Source organism: Ovis aries, chromosome 19, assembly GCF_016772045.2.
Source record: "Ovis aries strain OAR_USU_Benz2616 breed Rambouillet chromosome 19, ARS-UI_Ramb_v3.0, whole genome shotgun sequence".
Lineage (NCBI taxonomy): Eukaryota > Metazoa > Chordata > Mammalia > Artiodactyla > Bovidae > Ovis > Ovis aries.
In genome coordinates, this window is record NC_056072.1 from 46,931,345 (window position 1) to 46,952,008 (window position 20,664).

The 20,664-nt window shown below is 42.9% G+C and overlaps 1 pseudogene; it reads right to left on the reverse strand.

The window, feature by feature from the left end:
- Positions 1-20,090: 20,090 nt before the first annotated feature.
- LOC114109479 (U6 spliceosomal RNA) lies at positions 20,091-20,184 on the reverse strand (annotated as a pseudogene).
- Between the last annotated feature and the right edge of the window lie 480 nt (positions 20,185-20,664).

Consider the following 20,664-nt stretch of genomic DNA (forward strand, 5'->3'; position numbering starts at 1 on the left):
CCCAGGTCAGCTTCCCCCAATGCCAGCCAGTAACCTCTCACAGTGTTCAATAAGGTACACTTTGGAAAATAAACTAAGTTTTAAATAGGATAAAAATCACTTAGGTTCATATTGTGTGTGGGCTCAGTCATGTCCTATTCTTTGCAACCCCGTGGACTGAAGCCCACCAAGCTTCTCTGTCCACGGAATTCTCCTGGCAAGAATAATGGAGTGGGTTGCCATTTCCTTCTCCAAGGTTCATATTGGGTTGGCCAAAAGAGTCCATGGGGTCACAAATAGACACAACAGAGTGACTTTCACTTTGGGGCTTCCCCTGTGGCTCAGCTGGTAAAGAATCTGCCTGCAATGCAGGAGACCTGGGTTCAATCCCTGGGTTGGGAAGGTCCCACGGAGAGGGGAAAGGCTACCCACTCTGGTATTCTGGCCTGGAATGAGAGTCGCAGAGAGTCGGACATGACTGAGCGACTTTCACTCACTGGGTTGGCCAAAATGTGTGGTTTTTTTTTTTTTTCGTAACCCAAATGAACTTTTTGGCCAAGTCAATACTCAATCTGTTTAAACACACATACATTCCAAAGGCAAATGTAAGTGTGGATGAGAGTAGCCACTGTCTTAAGTACTCTTTGTCAATGGTTCTCTGCTCTCTCACTCTCACCACAGACCAGAGTTGGCGGGAAGCACTGAGCATAACTTCCTGTTGAGAATAGAGGACTCTGCATCCTCGGCTCATTTAGGGAGTGTAGGTGGAGGTGGTTTAGTCGCTAAGTCATCTCTGACGCTTTGCAATCCCATGGACTGTAGCCTGCCAGGCTCCTCTGTCTGTGACATTTCCCTGGCAAGAATACTTGAGTTGGTTGGTATTTACTTCTCCAGGGGAATCTTCTCGACCCAGGGATCAAACCAGTGTCTCCTGCGTCTCCTGCTTGGCAGGCAGATTCTTTACCACTGGGCCAACTGGAAAGCCCCTAGAGAGTATAGAGGTCCCTTCGCTGGATGACTGCATCTACATATTTCCAGTTGCATGGACTGGTGAGGAGTGGGTCCCTCATCAGGTAATAGCCTAATTAGTCAAATATTCTAAGTGGTCAAATAAACATGGTCATTTTTTCTATAGTAGATTTTTACAAATCATATATTTAATGTTTGAAGTTAAGGAGCATGTGACCTAATCTCCAATGAACTTGAATAATTAACATTAATTTGACAACATTGAACATTTTCCCCCTCAACTGAAATGAAATATATATATATATATGTAAAATGGGTTCACTTTGCTGTACTACTGAAACTAACATAATATTGTAAATCAACTATACTCCAATAAAAATTTAAAAAGCAGTACATTCATATACTAGAATGCTACTCAGCACTAAAAGCGAATTACTAGTATATGCAACCGACATGAATGAACCTCAAAAGCATTATGCTTGAATAATATACAAACCAGTGTACACTATAATGATTCCAAAATAAGGAGAAAACAAAAACTAATCTATCAGAAAATGCTTGCCCAGCCAGGAGGCATTGGTTAATTGTCTAGAAAGGACACAAAGACATTTTCTGGGATGATGCAAATGATCTATACTTTTGTTTTGAGTGGTGTTTGCATAGGTGAATACTGTTGCTAAAACTCATAAAACTGAGTGCTTAAAATCTATGCACTTTATTGTGTGTAAAGTGTGCCTCTATTTTTTTAAAAAAATATATATAGTTATTAGATTTTTCTGTGCAATATTGTTGCCCAGCAATGATACTGTTATTATCAAGAGATGCTGATGGACTATGTTGCATTGTTCATAACTGCCTTTTTGTATTGTAACTATTTGTAACTTTATGAAATCTTCATAAATACGATCAATTGCAATAATAAAGTTATGGAACACTTAAAAAGGACAACTGGTGGAGGGAAGTATTTTCAGCTCATCTCTCAGATAAAGGGCTGCTGCTGCTGCTGCTGCTAAATCACTTCAGTTGTGTCCGACTCTGTGTGACCCCAAGGGCTAATCACCTATATACCTATGGGCTTCCCGATGGCTCAGCAGTTGAGAATCTACCTACAGTGCAGGAGACCCAGGAGACGAGGTTTTGATCCTGGGTCGGAAAGATCCCTTGGAGAAGGAAATGGCAATCCACTCCAGTATTCTTGCCTGGAAAATCCCATGAACAGAGGAGCCTGAAAGGCTAAACAGTCCATGGGGTCACAAAGAGTTGGACATGACTGAGTGACTGAGCGCCCATGTATATGAGATTCCTTAAAAACTTATTTTAAAAATACCGTAAGCTACTAAAGTGAAGATGACCTTTTTTTCACAGAGTGAAGCGCTTTAGACTAGAATACACACTTGGATGAAGCCACTTTTCTTGTTTCTGGTTTTATTATTTCCCTGCCTAATGGTGGTTTGGGAGAAAGGGAGGAAAAGAGTGAGAAAGAGATCAGCAAGAGAGCAGGAAGGATGGGAGGGAAGAAGCAGATAGGTACATACCCATGCTCAGAAAATGAACTAGATAGAAGTATATCAACATATTAATAACAGGCAGTGAAGCTGTGGGAGATTTTTCTTTTCTTATGGATTATCTGTGTTTTTTACAATGACTATACATTACTTTCTGTACGTTTGGAAATGTTATCATGCAAATGAAAACTATTTCTGCTGAACCTATTATACTTACAAGTACTTTAAATAATTTTCATGGAACTCAATTTATGAGTTGAAATTTTTTTTCCTTCAACAGGCAAAGCTTTTATTATTCATTTATCCCCACCCACCCACAGAATATGAGTGAATTAAGAGAGCTTCATGAACTTTTACTTATAAATGCTGCATAATTTTATATTCCAACAGCAGAGAATATATTTTAAAGCTCATTTAAATCTACCTAACTTATATTTGGAGTTTTCCTCTATAGTTTCCATCAGAGATGGTGCCCATATTGGTTTCTTAAAATAGATGTAGGAAAGGAATCTGCTGACAAGTTATTTGTCCTTCAAAAAAGCCTTTGAATTATATTTCAAACATGCATTAAAAAATAGAGAATTATTTAGTGAGCCTTGTGTAACCATAACCTAGATTGAACAAATATCTTTGCTTCATCATTTTAAAAATAAATTAGTAATTGTGACATTTCATCCCTAAATTCTTTAGCAAGCACTTCTAAAAAATAGACATCTTAACTCAGATGGTAAAGAGTCTGCCTGCAATGCAGGAGACCTGAGTTTGATCCCTGGATCAGGAAGATCCCCTGGAGAAGGGAATGGCTACCCACTCTAGTATTTTTGTCTGGAGAATTCCATAGACATAGGAGCCTGGTAGGCTCAAAGAGTTGAACACCACTGAGCAACTAATACTTTCACTTTCACAAAACCACAAAACCATTTTCACATGTAACAAAATTATCTATAATTTCTTAATATCATCTGATATTTAGACCATATTCAAATTTCCCCTATTGATTCCCAAAATGTACTTTTGCAGTTATTTGTTGAACTTAGGGATCTACCTAAGGTTCAGCTAACCATTTCTTTTCTAAAATCTGGTCTTTAAATCCAGAACAGTTTCCACCATCACTATTTTTCTTTTTAATTTTTTTAAAGATATGTTTTGATGTGGATCATTTCTTAAGTTTTTATTGAATTTGTCATAGTATTGCTTGTTTTATGTCCTGGTCCTTTGGCTGTGAGGCATGTGGGATCCCAGCTCCCTGACCAGGGATTGAACTCTCACCCCCTGCATTGGCAGGCTCAGTCTTAACCACTGGACCACCAGGGAAGTCCCTCTTTTTAATTTTTAAAATAATGTTATTGCTTAAAGAAACTTGAGCTATTCCATAAAGTGACAGTTTAAAGAATGATTTGAGAAAACCACCAAAGAACTCACTGCAAAAAGTGTCATCTCTATACACAACGCCAGATTCATAGTTTAACATGTCAATTTGCAAATCTTGATCTTGAACATCAAGAATATAATGCATTTGGTGAGGAGGGAAGTGGGGAGAGGAAAGATTGCCTTTAAACCAGCATAGAGGCTGACTGATATAGATCTTATTCTTTGTTATTTAAACCTTGATTTTAGGAAAAAGCTGCATTGCCTTTGGAATCTCTAAAGTTGGGAGAGACATTCCAATTTCCCTTCTGGCCTGGAGGAACACAAGCTTAATGTAGCTTGCAGGAAGCCTGATTTCAGCTAGCTTTAACACCCCCAGAAGGAGTTCAAATGTGAAAGAACAGCACTTTCCCTTTTAGGAGGCTCATCTTATCACAGACAACAGGGGTAAGAGAAAACATTTTAAGCTAATGATGTTTCCGGCTAACCAGATTTGGCTGAAGCAATCCAGTGGACACCAGTCTGCAAGTCTCATTTCTTACAAGGTTCATTTATCTTAGAATGCTCAACCACCAAAAGTTCGCTGCTTTCACATATCTCTGAATATTAAGCTAGACAATGAATTCTTCTCCCAGCTGGTTTAACTATCTTTAACCCCCAAGGCTGCTCCAGTACTGTGTGTGTTTATTCAACCACATTACAAATTCTCTAATATTGAAAACAACAACAAACAGAGACAGGTATTAAGCATAATAAAATAAATATTGTTGCTAGGGAGCTTTTTACATGATGCAACCAAGAAAGTCCTCCACATATGGAAGGCTGAACTCTTAACCCATCCAAAATATAGTAATTGAATGTCTACTGACTGGGTCATGCACCCATCTCTGTACTAGCCTGGAAGAGTGTACTGCTTTCCTTACCATGTCTGGGTCACATGCCCAGCCCTGAGGTCAGAAGTGAAGTCAACTTTGCACGTATGTGCTAAATTGCTTCAGTCTTATCTGATTCTTTGTAAGTCTATGGACTGTAGCCCACCAGGCTCCTCTTCTGTCCATGGGGTTTCCCAGGCAAGAATACTGGAGTGGTTTGCCATGCCCTCCTCCAGGGGATCTTTCCAACACAGGGATTGAGCCCGTGTTTCTTACGTCTCCTGCATTGGCAGACAGGTTCTTTACTGCAAGTGCCACCTGAGAAGGCCAAAGTCACCTTCATCCAGACCTTAATCTGACACCAGTGAACACAGCTTCCCACAGGGAAGATCAGAGAGCAGCGACCAGCGGAAGATGGAATGGATGCTGGGCAGACAAAGCCAACAGAGGGGCGTCGATAGATCCAGGACTAAATGAAAACAGGGCTCCACAAACATAGAGAAGGGGTCCTCATTGGTGTGTGTTCTCTCTTTCCATTCAAAGGCCCAGGTCACTGATACTTCTGAACTAACCAGCCTTGGCTCTTTTCCTGATGGCAACTCAGTCTCTTAGGACTCTGGGTCCTGCAAGCTTGTTGGCCCACTGGGCAAGCTTCCTAATGTCCTCTCCCAGGCAGACAAACCTTATCTCCAGCTAAGTGCATGTTATAAAATCCTTGATGGAATGGCCTTAAGGGAAAGAGTGTTTTGGTCGCAGTCCCTGGAAACACATCATAGTCCAGCTATTTGGGCTGTTGAGTCCAGCCTTAGTGGGTGAAATCATTCATTTCTTGATTTGGTTCTTCTAGCTGTTGGGAGGCAACAAAAGAAACAGTCATTCAGTTTTTCAGTGAAAGATGAAGACAGAAGGCTTGTTTTTTGTTGTTGTTGTTAGGACTTTGTTTTTAAGAGCAGTTTTAGTTTTACAACAAAATTGAGAGGAAAGTTCAGATATTTCCCCTATAACTCTTGTACCCACACATTCTACCCTTGTACCTCCTCCATTATCAATATCACGTGCCAGAATGATACTTTTTTTTTTTTTTTACCAAGAATGATATTTACATTGAAACATCATCATCATCTAAAGACCAAGTTTGTCTTAGGGTCCCTCTTGGTGTTCATGTTCTATATGTTTGATCTAAAGTGTAGTTCTGTCTGTGTGTGAGTGAGTGTTCAGTCGCTCAGTCATGTCCAACTCTTTGCAACCCCATGGACTACAGACTGCCAGGCTCCTCTGTCCATGAGATTCACCAGGCAAGAATACTGGAGTGGGCTGGCATTTCTTCCTCTAGGGGATCTTCCTGTCCCAGGAATAGAACCCACATCTCCTGGGTCTCCTGCATTGGCAGGCGGATTCTTTACCACTGAGCCACCTGGGAGGCCCATAGTAATACATATCCATCATCATAATATCATACAGAGTATTTTCACTGCTCTAAAAATCTGTGTTCTGCCTGTTCATCTCTCTTACTTCCCTTACCCCAATTCCCCAACGGCAGGAAGTTCTCACATCACAACACAGACACATTTTTCTAATAAAAAGACACCCCCTCGGAGCTTTCCTAGCCCAATGAGGTTACTTGATCCTGCCTTGTAGGTTTTTTTCTTTTCTCTTTTCCCCCACTATAAGCAACCAAAAGTAGAAAAAAAAACTCTAAACATGGTCATTAGACAATCCCGAGAATCCTCTGGCTCTTTCCCAGAGTCGCTTATCAGAGCCTGCCAGTGAGGGCCACATGTGTGCTGAAAGATGAATGGCAAATATCAAAGGATAATAAATAAAAAATAAAAGGAAAATGAGTAACGTTTACAAGTGAATTTATGTTTACACAGAATCTTTGCGGAAACACGCCTTTCCACTTTGGAGATTCTGCTAATACATCACGGTGACACTAATGTTGCAAGAAGCAGATCCGTCAGGCGGTGGCGACCATTACTTTTTAATAGACCACTCCATTTTCAGCAATCACACTAACAAAATCAGGACAGAGGCCAGTCTGCTTGCAGGAGATGCAAATTCAAGGATGCTTGACAGATGTTCCCCTCCGCACACAGAGAGCTTCCTCACGTGTAGTCTAGATGCTGGACAGAAGGGGAAGGTCAAGGGAACATCCGATTTAGGTGGATTCTTCCAGAGCCCGGCTCGCGTCTGTGTGCTGCCTGAATAACCAGCGCTGGGTTTTTCATTAAACTGTTCTCATTTTGCCCAGAAGGTTTCTGCTCGAGGTCTGTATATATGGCCTGTGCTCATCAGATTACCTGAGATGCTGAAATATGATATGGATCATGTAGGCCAGAGTATATGACTTTACAACTGCTTACCAAAGGACACTATGAGTGCTTTTTTTGTCTGTTTCTGATGTATCTCTGACTTCAGTTCATTCATTCACTCACTTGATGAGTACCTCCTCAATGATGGGGACTGTCTTAGACTTATGGAATGTGGATATTCATAAGTCATGGTCCCGGCGCTCACATGAGAGGAAACGGCACAAATGGCTATGCTAAATATCAGAGCTAGTTAAGTGGGACACCAGAGGTATAAGAAAGCACCGATGGGAGCATAAAGACATAAGTGATTTATGAAGCCTCATATGAATCCAGAAAAACTTCAGGGAGGGGATATTTGGACCTTGACTTTGAAGATTAGCTACCAGTTATTATTTATTGGTTTTATTTTATTTTATTTGCCTTATTATATCAGTGAGCGCCAAGGATTAGAGCAGTGGAATCTTGGGAGCCATTTTCAGGATTCTTCTGACCACAGTCATTAAAGTGGGGACAGAAGGAAAGAGCATTCCAGGCTACATGAAGAGCATAAGCACAGACACGAAAATTACATGGCAACAAGTAACTGAGCATCAGCAACACGGAAACCTGCTTCAGTCTCAGCTGTGGCTGCCTCTACTTCTAACATCCCAGCTAAAGCCAGCCAAAAAAAAGTGTCTGTGTGTGCGTGCTAAGTCGCTTCAGTCATGTCCAGCTCTTTGCAGCCCTATGGACTACAGCCTGCTAGGCTCCTCTGTCCATGGAATTTCCCAGGCAAGAATACTGGAGTGGGTTGCCATGCCCTCCTCCAGGGGATCTTCCTGACCCAGGGACTGAACCCACATCTCCTGTGGTTCCTGCACTGCAGGCAGAATCCTTACCACTGAGCCATGAGGGAGGCCCAAAGGAACGTGAGGGAACATGAAAAACTACACTATGCTGAGCTGCCTAAATATCTTTCCTTATGTTGCTTCTTTCCCCAGAGAGCAAACACTTCCATTTATCTATGGAGAGAGAATGATATAATGATTCAAGAAGGAAAAGGTTTGAATGAGAAGTCCCAGTGCTATCTGATAAAACTGACATATGGTCAAAAATTGCAATGTAAATGATACAACTCATTAAGGATACAGATTTGGGCTATGCTAAAGACTTTGATGCTGAAAAAAATTGAGGGCAAGAGGAGAAGGGGGCGACAGAGTACGAGATGGTTGGATGGCATCACTGATTCAAAGGATATGAGTGTGAGCTAACTAAGGGAGAAAGAGATGGATAGAGAAGCCTGGCGTGCTGCAGTTCATTGGGTCACAAAGAGTTGGACATGACTTAGCAACTGAACAATAACAACAAAAAGGGTAACAATATTCATATTCTTTTACCTCGCTTAGGGGACTTTATACCAAGAAAATAATTCAAAGGAATTTTTAAAATTATGCCATAAAAATATTCTTTATAGAAATATATATACTAATATCTACATGCTTTATTTTATCTAAATGTTCAGAATTGAAAAGTGATTAGGTGAATTGGGGTCTCACTATATTAAAAGAAATATTATGCAGGCATTAACATTTGAATTGTGAAGAGTAAAATAAAATGTGTATGACCCCCTTAAGTTTAAAAGTAAAATGCAAAGCCTTGTCTAGTCTCCTACTATAATTCTGTGAAAAATTACTTCTGGAAATAACCGGGATTTGGGAGGGAACTTGGAAAATGAAAAAAGTTCCAATAGGTCTGCTTTTTCTTTCATTTTAATTTATGTAAACAGTGCTATAAGATTGTTTGTGCAATAAAGAATGATAGTAAGCTTTAAAAAAAAATCATTTATGAACTCCTAACAACTCTGACTACCGTGAATGTCACTGCACTCTCACTGGCTTTAAAAGGACCAGAGACAGTTAATCAAACAAACAAAATATAGATTACAAGTCAGGGCCATTGCAAAATGAGCCCTCACCCCTGAGCTCAATGCCTCGAAGCAGCCTGACGACATGGAAACACAAGTACGTTTCCCTTTTATCCCTTTTTCATTGTATTTCAAGGGGAAAAAAAGAACATGTGGTATTGAAAATTGTGTCCTCTGCCTTGAGAAGCCATGGAGGATGTGAGGAGGTAAAGAGAATCAGTACAATTGTGAATTGGAGAGAGAGAGAAAAAAAATTTGCTTCTTTGCAAAACACTGGTTACAAAAGGCCCCTTGTCTACAGAGTTATTAATTAAGAGATGCTTTGTTTTTCATTAATCATTTGAGTTTGGGGATTCTAGTTAAAAGCATCTCTTAAATGAATTTGCATTCCTAACCTGAACTGGGCAGACCTTCTATTCAACTGCTGCCCAGTGATTTAAAAAGCTAATAAACCCTCAATCAAGTCCTTTAGCCAAAAGTTAAACTAACTTGCCACATCAGTTGTACAGACTCCTTTATTTGCAAATACCCAGTCTCACCTGCCTCCTGCCTTCCAAGATGAAATGGGTTTTCATACTGTTTTGCTGGGGTTTCCCTCTTTTTCATAATGGGACTTGCACTGTGGAGCCCTGAATCTTGCTTGTGGAGGTCCACTGGAGGGGATGACCCGCCAGAGCGGAGAGAAAAAGGCAGTTCCCATTAAGGTCAGAGACTGATCCCTCACCTCTGTTGACTTCTAATTCCCTCCAGTTTAACTTCCATCAAACAAGCAAACATTGTGTGGAAATAGTCCTATTACTGTATTTAAAATTCCTCTGCTAGTCAGTAGCACTCAGGAAGAATTCCTGTCTCAGCTCTAAGGGATCTATTGCAAATCCTTTAAATTGTCATATTATCCTCTCATTTGCTGCTATTTTAGCAAAGCAAATGATTAAAAATTAAACTTTCATTTAGAAGCATAATTATTTTAAAAGATGTCAAGGCTTCATGTTAAACAAATTTACCTCAGCAAATAGAATGAGGATTTGGAATTCAATTGAAGAGTTAATGAAATAACCATAATTTGGTTAGGTGAATCAACCTACATCATCTTATTTATTTAAAAATTTCTCCCCTTCTTTGCCTGTCATGTATATAGTTGTGTTTTTCCTTTAGTAAATGCCTCAGCTTCACAGAGTGAATCTGAAACATTTTTGGTTTTCATCAAAAAGAGAATTTTCTGAAATTCTCTGAAATTACATGAAGATGAGAATTGATCAATGTGATTCCCCTCTGAGAGAATGGGGATTTATAAGTCACAAAAGTGGCGATAATACTAATCTGAATTTCTAACCCTTAAAAATTCCTAAGTAACTTAAATGAACTAGTTTAGTGTTTATGAGTCGAAGAAGGCCAATGCCCAGTGCCTAAAAAACTCTAGACTGAATGAATGAATGGTCAGAACTAATTAACTGAGAAAGGCAGCCCCCTCTTATTGTTTCCAGTAAGCTCTGCTTTCCGGAATTCATGCTCTATGTAATCTCCTCCCTTGGATATAGACTGGACCTAGTGACTTCTTTCTAAGGCATAGAACGTGGTTAAAGTGATGGCATGTCACTGCTAAGACCAATTTACAAGAGACTGCACCTCTTTGGCTCACAGGCCTCTTCTCTCTGCCTCTAGTGGACTAAGACTGTTGCCTGCCTTATCAGTAAACAAAGGGTGCTGCGGCCATCAAATCAGCAGTCCCTGCAGCTGCCCCTGGTGGTGCTCCCTGAGGGGATTCAGGGGGAAAAAAAAAAAAAAAAAAGGCAGGATACTGGCCCTACACAGTTAAGGTGCTTATCAAAGGAATTCAATGAACCCAGACTCTTGCATCTTCTCATAGGTAGAAAACTGCTAAATTCATTAACTTGAGATGTCTGGTTTTCTTTAATTAACAGTAATCTTTTGATGTTCTGACTACCTGGTTTCTGTTGCAAAACTCCTCTATATCCTGGCTCCTCCCTTACCTCTTCTGAGCGGCTCCTCAGAACTATATGAGAGGTTGTCTTCAGGGCTTGCGTTCTCAGTTTTGTCTGCCAAACAAAGCATAATTCTCAACTTTTAGGTCATGTTTTCCTTTTTCTCAGTCAACACTAATCAAACAAGCTGCCTCTGGAGACAGACCCACACAGCAAGGAACTAAGGATGTCCTCTAGCCAATGGTCAGTGAGGAACTGAGACTCCGCTCAGTATCCCACAGGAAGTTGAATCCTCCCAATCACCATGTGAGAGAGCATGGGAGGCAGGACCCTCTGAATTCCAGCCTTAAGATGACTGCAGCCCTAGCCAGCATCTCGGTTGCAAACTGTAAGAGACAATGAGATGAGACAGTAAATGCTTTTTTGTTTGTTTGGTTTTTGTTTTTTTTTTTTTAATTTTAGTTTTTTATTTTTTAAATTTTAAAATCTTTAATTCTTACATGCATTCCCAAACATGAACCCCCCTCCCACCTCCCTCCCCATAACATCTTTCTGGGTCATCCCCATGCACCAGCCCCAAGCATGCTGCATCCTGCGTCAGACATAGACTGGCGATTCAATTCACATGATAGTATACATGTTAGAATGTCATTCTCCCAAATCATCCCACCCTCTCCCTCTCCCTCTGAGTCCAAAAAGTCCGTTATACACATCTGTGTCTCTTTCCCTGTCTTGCATACAGGGTCGTCATTGCCATCTTCCTAAATTCCATATATATGTGTTAGTATACTGTATCGGTGTTTTTCTTTCTGGCTTACTTCACTCTGTATAATCGGCTCCAGTTTCATCCATCTCATCAGAACTGATTCAAATGAATTCTTTTTAACTGCTGAGTAATACTCCATTGTGTATATGTACCACAGCTTTCTTATCCATTCATCTGCTGATGGACATCTAGGTTGTTTCCATGTCCTGGCTATTATAAACAGTGCTGCGATGAACATTGGGGTACATGTGTCTCTTTCAATTCTGGTTTCCTCGGTGTGTATGCCCAGAAGTGGGATTGCTGGGTCATAAGGTAGTTCTATTTGCAATTTTTTAAGGAATCTCCACACTGTTCTCCATAGTGGCTGTACTAGTTTGCATTCCCACCAACAGTGTAGGAGGGTTCCCTTTTCTCCACACCCTCTCCAGCATTTATTGCTTGCAGATTTTTGGATCGCAGCCATTCCGACTGGTGTGAAGTGGTACCTCATTGTGGTTTTGATTTGCATTTCTCTAATAATGAGTGATGTTGAGCATCTTTTCATGTGTTTGTTAGCCATCCGTATTTTTGACTGTGCTGGGTCTTCATTGCTGGGTGCAGGCTTTCTCTAGTTGCAGTGAGCAGGGTTTGTTCTTCCTTGCCCTGTGCAGGCTTCTCTGGTTGCGGAGCGTGAGCTCTGTGGGCACGGGCTTCAGGAGTTGCAGCATCCAGGCTCAGTCATGGTGATGCATGGGCCCAGTTGTTCTATGGCCTGTGGAACCTTCCCAGACTAGAAGTCGAACCCGTGTCCCTTGTATTGGCAGGGGTACTCTTAACCACTGGACCACCGAAGGAATCCCAGTCAATGTTGTTCTTTTAAGTCACTGTGTTGTGTTAGTCGCTCAGTCGTGTCCGACTCTTTACGACCCCAGGGACTGTAGCCCACCAGACTCCCCTGTCCATGGACTTCTGCAGGCAAGAATACTAGAGTGGGTTGCCGTTTCCTTCGGGGAAATTTTTTTATACAGTAATAGATAACTAATACGCTAATAAATTCATGCATGGCAGAGCATCACTCCAATGGACATATTCATATTGAAATGTGAGGCTCAGCTTAGCAGGTGACTAAGAATTGTTTCAGATGACATGATCCCCATGCTAAAATATATGTGCTAATCCAGTCAGCTGTCCAGGCAGTTGGTACCAGGAGCTGGAGGGGAAGAGATCACATTAAATTCACAATGGAAATGCTGCTTCTTTGTCTCTTCCACTTTGAGGTTATACCTCCTGGAAGTTTGAAAGGCCTATTAGATTTTATTGGGGGCAGGGGATAAGGGGGTGGTGGTAGGCAGCCAGGTTCCAAACATATGGGTTAAACCAAGAGTACAAATGGAAGCCCATATACTAAATGTTTACGTATTTGAAAGTTAAAATCAAGTTACAGGCACAGCAAGGCCCATGTTCTCACAGAGAGCTCCTCTGCCCAGCCACATAGCTCCTTCCCAGGAGCCAAGAGAGTCTGCTCTCTATTTACCCTGTGAGCCTGAGTGGGAACACAGTCTGGGGCTGTGCAGGGTGGAAGCCAGGCTAGACTCTTGACTCTGGCCCCTCTAGGGAAGGGGAACAACCCAGTCCAACTCCCCAGGGAGCTGGGTCTGGTAGAGCATCCAATCACAGTTCTTACGCTGAAAGGCAAAGCAACCAACAGTGAGCTGAAGCTCTGTCAGCTCCTGGAGAGATTTATGCAAATCTTCAGCAGTTTTTAGCCTTCCCAGGTGGCCCTAGCAGTAAAGAACCTCCCTGCAATGCAGGAGACAGAGGAGATGCGGGTTACATCCCTGAGCTGGGAGGATCCCCTGGAGGAGGGCACGGCTTACCCACTCCAGTATTGTCCCCTGAAGAATCCCATGGACGGAGGAGCCTGGAGGGCTATAGTCCATAGCATCGCACAGAATCAGCAGTTCTTAGCTAGAGGAAAGCTGATTCAATGAGCTTGGTTCATTCTCATAATCACCATGCAACCATCATCCCCAGTTAAAAGGCCCAAACTAAGGAAAGCCTGAGCGTTTCACCACACAGCAACCAGTTGCTTAACAATGCAGAGTACAGAGCAGCAGTGTGCAGTCTGCTGTGTCCTGCACCTGTCTGGCAGCTGTCAGGCAGGTGTTCTGAAGGACCAATGCTTCCAACCTCCAAAGTACCATGTGCCTACTTTTATTCAAAACAAAATAAGTTTTAGAAAAACAGCAGCAATAGCTAATGTCCACTGAGCGCTTACCACTGTGCTGTCTGCTTCCTCAGTGACCTCACCAAGCCCTGGAGACAACTCTGTTGCGTAGAGACAAGTACTGTCAGAGGAAGCAGGAGTCCCCAGGGGTTAATTCCTTGTCAGGCGAGCGGCCGAGCAGGGAAGGCAGCATCATTCAAGAGTCCCATGCTCTTGGCCTGCAGACCCCTTTGGCCAACTGCACTTCAGAAGAATGAACTGTCCTTCAGTGTCCTGTCCTTGAATGAAAGAATCTAAACCCAAAGAGAAGTGACTTGTCCTAGGCCACACATCGCCCTTACCTTTATTCTCTCTACCTATCCTTGCCCTAGCCAGGGGACAGAGCAGAGCCTTTGACAGTGAGACCACCCAAGCCTCGTGCACAGCCAACCAGCTGAGAAATCCTAGGAAGGTTATTCATCCCCCTTTTTCTCACTTTCTTATTTACTCATCTGTTTATTTATTTTGCGTTTGGCCGCTGTGGGTCTTGTTCCTGCACACAGGCTTTCTCTAGTTGCAGCGAGTGGGGGCTATTCTCTAGTTGCGGTGCATGAGCTTCTCATTGCGGTGGCTTCTTGTTGCAGGTGCGGGTTCGGTGGTTGTGGCAGAAGGGCTTAGTTGCCCCACAGCTGTGGAATCTTCCTGGACCAGGGATCGAACCCATGCCCCCTGCATTGACAGGTAGATTCTTAACCACTGGACCACCAGGGAAGTCCTGTCTTGCTTTCTATATCTACCATTTGAGTATGGTAGGATTATGAACTGATTCGTCTAAAATGCAAGTACAATTGGTCTTTGTGCAAATGTATGTTCTCATTTTACAGAATCTCTTGTTTTACTTTTGAGCACCAAAAATGTGTAAGATACAGGTTTGAATAGTTTCGCCGCATCACCCAATGTTTAGCATAGTGGAGGGGATGGCATTCCAGTTGAGCTATTTCAAATCCTGAAAGATGATGCTGTGAAAGTGCTGCACTCAATATGCCAGCACATTTGAAAACTCAGCAGTGGCCACAGGACTGGAAAAGGTCAGTTTTCATTCTAATCCCAAAGAAAGGCAATGCCAAAGAATGCTCAAACTACCGCACAATTGCACTCATCTCACATGCTAGTAAAGTAATGCTCAAAATTCTCCAAGCCAGGCTTCAGCAGTACATGAACTATGAACTTCCAGATGTTCAAGCTGGTTTTAGAAAAGGCAGAGGAACCAGAGATCAAATTGCCAACATGCACTGATCATCGAAAAAGCAAGAAAGTTTCAGAAAACATCTATTTCTGCTTTATTGACTATGCCAATGCCTTTGACTGTGTGGATCACAATAAACTGTGGAAAATTCTGAAAGAGATGGGAATACCAGACAACCTGACCTGCCTCTTGAGAAACCTATATGCAGGTCAGGAAGCAACAGTTAGAACTGGACATGGAACAACAGACTGGTTACAAATAGGAAAAGGAGTATGTCACGGCTGTATATTGTCACCCTGCTTGTTTAACTTATATGCAGAGTACGTCATGAGAAATGCTGGACTGGAAAAAACACAAGCTGGAATCAAGATTGCTGGGAGAAATATCAATAACTTCAGATATGCAGATGACACTATCCTTATGGCAGAAAGTGAAGAACTAAAGATCCTCTTGATGAAAGTCAAAGAAGAGAGTGAAAAAGTTGGCTTAAAGCTCAACATTCAGAAAACGAAGATCATGGCATCTGGTCCCATCACTTCATGGGAAATAGATGGGGAAACAGTGGAAACAGTGTCAGACTTTATTTTTGGGGGCTCCAAAATCACTGCAGATGGTGACTGCAGCCATGAAATTAAAAGACGCTTACTCCTTAGAAGGAAAGTTATGACCAACCTAGATAGCATATTGTAAAGCAGAGGCATTACTTTGCCAACAAAGGTCCGTCTAGTCAAGGCTATGGTTTTTCCAGTGGTCATGTATGGATGTGAGAGTTGGACAGTGAAGAAAGCTGAGCGCCAAAGAATTGATGCTTTTGAACAGTGGTGTTGGAGAAGACTCTTGAGAGTCCCTTGGACTGCAAGGAGATCCAACCAGTCCATTCTAAAGGAGATCAGTCCTGGGTGTTCATTGGAAGGAATGATGCTAAAGCTGAAACTCCAGTACTCTGGCCACCTCATGCGAAGAGTTGACTCATTGGAAAAGACTCTGATGCTGGGAGGGATTGGGGGCAGGAGGAGAGGGGGACAACAGAGGATGAGATGGCTGGATGGCATCACTGACTCAATGGATGTGAGTCTGAGTGAACTCCGGGAGTTGGTGATGACAGGGAGGCCTGGCATGCTGCAATTCATGGGGTCACAAAGAGTCGGACACGACTGAGTGACTGAACTGAACCGAAGTAGTCCATAATTCATAATATACATAAGAGGTATCTATGTCAAAGGAGCTAAATCATTTTCCTAAAAAAACTTAACAATATATATTTTTGTGGGTTTCCCTGGTGGCTCAGTGGTAAAGAACCCTCCTGCCAATGCAGTACACATGGGTTTGATCCCTGGGTCAGGAAGATCCCCTGGAGAAGGAAATGGCAACCTACTCTAGTATTCTTGCCAGGGAAATCCCATGGACAGAGGAGCCTGGTGGGCTACAGTCTATGGGATCGCAAAAGAACTGGACACAACCTAGAAACTAAACAACAAATATATTTCTGGCTAGTATCTGGCAGACATTATGTAAAGACTCAATGAATGAAGAAAAAACTTCAATTATATACAAGGATCTATCTAATTAGATTATCTACTATATAGTAAAATATGTATATTTTATTACTTTTACTATTTATATAATATTTGATTAATATCACTTCCCAATAAACTCTAAGCTCCGACAAGACCTATTTGCTTTGTGCATCAGGACTTAGAACAGTGCCAGACGCATTAAAAAAAAAACTCAGTAACTATATATTCAAATATTTATTGAATGCCCCTAAATATCAGGCCCAGTGCCAGGCACTCAATTGTTATTCCAATGAGTCTCTCCTTTTCCCAGGAGGAGAGAGTTTAATGAAAAGAGCATTAAGGGTCATGATTCTATTCCTGCTTCTGCACTAGCTCTGTGGCCTTGAGCAAGTTACTTAACCTCTCTGAGCCTTAGGGAGGAAAATTCTTATCTCCAGTAGATCCTTCATAAAGCAGTCTTTCTAGAACCTCCCAGGTTGAATGTGTTTCTTTCACCTCTACTGAGTACAGATAACATCACTTCACTCGTGGGAAACATACCAAGGGCAGCTGTGAGGTGATTTTAGTGAAAGGTAGGCATGTTATTAAGTTGATTATCTTTCAATTCTTCATATTACTTCAGGAGAAAGCCTCATTTGACATCTAATAACTCGCTAGAATCTGATTGAAGAGAGAAGGAGCCCCAGGCTCAACGGCTGTAGCAAAGCAACACAATCAAACGAGAATTTAATAATATGGCTTTACTTTCAATATACTCATTTAAGACAAACAGTACTGTTTTGTCATTTATGATAAGGATATTGAATTTCCCTCCATTTAAAAAAGTGGGTGGCTTTAAATAAAATTATTAAGCCTTGACTGTCACTCAGGGCTGGCCTTCTCCCCACTAACCTCAGCCTCTAGTCTCAATATTTCCTAATTGCCTCTCCCAGTTAGGTCAAAGGAACCTTTTCTCCTCCAACACTGGGCCTGATCCTGATTGGCCTATGCTGGTCACACTCCTTTCTTGACCCAATCCCTTTGGCCAGGGGTGGGATGTATTGATGGGTTTAGATCAACTGAGTGCCCCTCCCCCTGGTCAGGATGCAGGAATGTCCATGCCAACCTGCTGGGAGTAAGGGAAGAGAATTCTCCAAGAGAAAATGTAAGGAATGGTCCCCAGGGAAGCCGGGAGCTATTGCTGACTTCCCTGAGCCATTTCACTCTGACCCTGGGCTGTAATGCACTCCCCTGCAGGAGTGTGGGGAAAACACTAACCAGTCACACTCCTATGGCTAAGGCAGAGTGATAGCTCAGCAGTTCAGAGCCGGTCAGAGCCTGTCTCCCATTAGGTGCTCAGGAAGGATGCGTTCCCTCCGTCAGAGAATAGTCCAAGGCTGGCGGAAGTCGCCCTGCTGCCCGTCTCCGCATTTTATGGGGTGTTAACAGCTCTGCCTCTCTGGTAATAAAACCAGGGATGCTGCTTTCAAATCTTCTGGAACTACTGGGGGACTTCACACACACCTGTGCCGGAGCCCCAGACCTGGGGGCGAGGGGCGGGGCCCGGGGCGCTCCCAGAAAGGCTCACTGCTGCCATCAAGGGGCGCCCTGTGCACCCCGTCTCCAGGGTCCTGCGCCCAGCCTTCACTGCAGCCGCAGCTCCACGTGTCGGGACCCTAGGGACCGGGTCCCGGAAGCCAGGTCTTCGACCGAATGCGAAAGAGGTGGAGAGAGTCAGGATGTGCCCTGCAGGGAGGAGATGGGACATTCCTCCTGGGGTCCCAGATGGCGTGGGGAAGAAAAGCTATTAACGAGGAAATAAAGAAAACAGCAGGTCAATTAGCGCCACTCGAGCAGCCTCAAGGGACCACCTGAGGCTGAGCCCCTCTACCCCTCGGCGTGTAGCCCCGCCATCCCTTAACCCCAATCGCTCGGGCTCCGGAGAACTCAGAGCCCTTCCTCTCTGAGCCCCTGAGGCGTTGAGGATCCGGCTTTTTCTTTTCTTTTTTTGTGAGTGCTAGTCAGCCCGGTATACTGCTCATCCCACCCCGCCCCTTTCTTTTCATTGTTTTTCTCGTTGCAGTCTCCTTTACCCCTGCCCCAACGCCCTCTTAAGTGCATTTGGTTGAAGGAAAAATTGACCCCCTAGAAGTCTCTTTGCATTATACCCAAGACAGTATTGGAACAGCCTAATGGCCCTAGGAATACCCTTGTGGCCCTTCTCATAAACCAAACCTCTGAAGTGGAAGAAAACAGTTTTCCGATCCTGTCAATCGCCTTTAAAACCGAGACTCAACTAGAGGGACAGGCTTGGACCTTCTAGATCATAACTGTGCCTGCAGGGCTGAAACCTGTGACCCACCCCACCCCCACGCCCAAACCCAGAGCTGAGTGAGATAAGAGGCAAACCAGCTTCCTTCTGTTGAGTACCTACCAGGCCCAGGTCTGACCAGGCATCCAAATGCTGTTACTGAACCCATTTTACAAAAAGGAAGTTGAGGTTTGGGCATGAGGGACTTGCCCAAGGTGGCCTCCTTTGTAAGCTGTAGATTTAGGTCAGGAATCCTGGTCTGTGGTTCTTCAGATGCTCTCGAACCTCTTCTCATGCCCCATCTGATTCTCGCTGATTATTAGTGATTTTAGCCACCACTCAAGTTAATACAATCAGCTACAAACGGAGTGACTGCTGTTTTCTGTTGTGGCTGTGTTAACCCTTTGTAGACCACTTGCAGCTTCTAAAACTCCACCTTAAAGAAGACTGTATTTCATTTACTTGACTAGGCAGTGGAGGTGTGGCACTTGTCAGCTGTCCTGCAGGCTGGTGAATCTAGGTGCAATCTGGCATTCACGTGCGTGCACTTTACATAGAAACGCATCTGCCCACACTGATATCAGAATCAAGAAAGCATATTTCCTTGCTTACATTTTCTGATGCAGATTTTTCTCTTTTTCAGTGTCCTTGGGCTTAAAGCCTTCATAAAACACTGTAATCTTAAGTCACAATGACTGTATATTTCCTTTTCAGATGTGAGAAATGAGAAAAGCTCTAGTCCTAGATTAATACCATCGAGTTTAAAATGGAGTGTCTGTCCAAGTCTGAGATTTAGAGCAACATCTTTACCAATTCTCCAGTTTCCCCCTTGAAGAAAATTTTCCATTATCTTAAGACCTGCTTATCATGTCAGAAGAAAATTCTCCGATTTCTTTGGCTGCATTTCTCCTTTTGTTTTGTCTTAATGATGTAGAAAAACTAAATGTACTAATAAAAAATAACTGGATGTCATAGAAGCAGCACAAAAAAAGGACCAACAATCTAAGTTTTAAAAATTAAATTAAGACCTATGTTTTCTAGTTGCTGTTTAGTTGCCAAGTTATGTCCTGCTCTTTTGTTACCTCATGGTTCCTCTCTCCTTGGGGTTTCGCAGGTAAGAATACTGGAGTGGGTTGCCATCTCCTTTTCCAGGGGATCTTCCTGACCCAGAGGACAAACCCCATCTCCTGCATTGGCAGGCAGACTCTTTACCACTGAGCCACCAGGAAAACCCCCCAAATATGGAACACTTCACAAATTTGTGTGTCATCTTTGCACAGGGGCCATGCTAATCTTCCCATATACCTTCTAGGCTGTGAGAAATAGAGCTGTCACCTCTCCCTGTTTATGGAGTGTCTATCATGTGCCAGGCCCAGGGCTAGGCACTGAAAACAAAATAGACTCGGTCCTAGCCTCCATGGACTCACAGAGTCATGGGGCAGACAGGCTTGAGGTCACTAGCTACTAATTAAACCATTCCGGGGAATATGGAAACATAGCAGGAGAATCAAATCTGACCTGGGTCCTAGAAAGTTTCCCCAAGGAAGGAAGAATCCCAGCTGAGTTGAAAAGGAGAGAGCCAGGCAAGGAGCACTTGAAGCTTTGGAGAGCATGCGTGAGGACAAGAAGACAGGAGAGCCTGGTGGGATGGAAAAACTGAGAAGATTCCAGAATGACTGAAGGGGAAAGATAAGGAAGAGAATGGTGACAGGTGACGTTGGAGAGATCCTAGCATATTACTGAACACGACTTGGCCAGGCTATTCTCAGTGCTATGGACCACATAGAGAATAAGAATCATGAGAACAGG